The sequence below is a fragment of the Limulus polyphemus genome, unplaced genomic scaffold (genome assembly GCF_000517525.1).
Source record: "Limulus polyphemus unplaced genomic scaffold, Limulus_polyphemus-2.1.2 Scaffold216, whole genome shotgun sequence".
Lineage (NCBI taxonomy): Eukaryota > Metazoa > Arthropoda > Merostomata > Xiphosura > Limulidae > Limulus > Limulus polyphemus.
The window spans coordinates 525,967-527,927 of record NW_013665826.1 but is presented as its reverse complement, the minus strand read 5'-3'; positions in this window follow the sequence as shown (position 1 = coordinate 527,927).

The window sequence follows — 1,961 nt, the reverse complement described above, 5'->3', positions numbered from 1 at the left end:
ACCACCACGGGTATCGAAATCCGGTTTCTAGCGTCACGGGGGGGGGCGTTATAAAACAAAAAGAGAAACTACAGCAAGCTGTTGAAATGACTTAGCTTGCTACTATACATGGACATTAAAAACAGGATTATGATTACGTAGAGAAACTACAGCGAGCTGTTGAAATGACTTAGCTTGCTACTATACATGGGCATTAAAAACAGGATTATAATTACCTAGAAAAGCTACAGCGAGCTGTTGAAATGACATAGCTTGCTACTTTATATGGAGATTAAAAACAGGATTATGATTATATATACACTTTCGAAATGAAAAGACTCGTTGGTTCTAGAAAATGTCGTAAACCCATTATAAATAAAATCCCCCCCAGTGGCACAGTCTTCTGACTTGCAATACTAGAAACTGGGTTTCGATACCTGTCGTGATCAGAACATAAATAGCCCATTGTGTAAGCTTTGTGCTTAATTACAAACGAAAAGCTTGAAATAAAACGTACAAGTTGCCATGGTGATGTGTACTAAATATATGTTAAGTAGCACTAACGACTGCGTAATAAACGGTGTGAGCCAAATAAACGTTAAATAGTCTTCACGGCTGCGTATTAAACGCTGTGAACCAAATATATGTTAAGTAGTACTAACGATTGCGCCATAAACGGTGTGACCAAATAAGCGTTAAATAGTTTTAACTGCTGCGTATTAAACGGGTGAACCAAATAAACGTTAAGTAGTCCTAATGGTTGCGTAATAAACTGTGTGAACCAAATAAACATTAAGTAGTCCTAATGGCTGCGTAATAAACTGTGTGAACCAAATAAACGTTAAATAGTCTTAACGGTTGCGTATTAAACGGTGTGAACCAAATAAACGTTAAGTAGTCCTTACGACACAAAAGCAGTAGATATTCATAGTTTGTTTCAAACTGTTGACAGAGACAATTCATTAGTCTGTCCAGCACCATTGTATTGATACTGATACGATAACATTTATATTGCATTCAAAAGGTACTAGGTAATGCCGAGTTCAGTGGCCAATGATATACAGAGGTCACGGGTGACTTACGTAAATTTATATAAAGAAAGTGACATAAAGTCGTACATGATAGTTAAAATGGTGAAAAGGTAAACAGTCAACATTCTTAAAAGAATTTCGTTTAAATTTCGCAAGATGTTGAACATTGTGTTACAAGTTCTAGTTATTGTTATTTTTCTTCGGTCAAGATCTTGCGTCCGTTACATCTCAAAAAGAGAAAATATTAGAAAAATAACTTTGACGGTTGAATTAGTTTATAGATTACTTCAGTAGGCACCAAGCCCTTAAAACCGAAACGAAATTTTTCAATATATTCTCAGAAGTTTTCGATCTTTTTTGCCCTATCGAATAGAGCCTTCACCGGGATCTATAGTGATGTTGGTTAAATAAGGTGTTGCTGCTTCCCATTGGGGCTGTAAACCCCATTTCATTTAAAATTTGTGGAACTATACATCGAAAACAAAGGAGTCGACGTTAGCTGTGTTGATGGTCAGTAGCACCTCATCCACCTGTCTCCGCCACAACTTGTGATGGTCAGTAGCTCTTCTTCCTGCAGCTTGAGTGTCCTGGCGACTGAATTGTTACCTACTGTTCAAATTTTGCAACTGCTGATTTTATATGGGCGAGTCAACGTATTCCAATCGGGAAAATAGTGTTTACTATAACGTTAAGCATTACATCTGATAAAAATTATCAGGATATGACAAGAACATTTTGAAACGTCTACTAATTTTTGAATTGACAACAAGCATAGAATATGACTAATATGATTAATAAACTCTGAAAAATAGGCTTAATAAGTTAATGTCAGAAAAAGTATGACTGATACCTGTTGGCCCGGAATGGGCAGGTGGTTAGGGCGCTCGACTCGCAATCTGAGACTCGCGGGTTCGAATCCCCGTCCCACCAAACATGCTCGCCTTTTCAGTC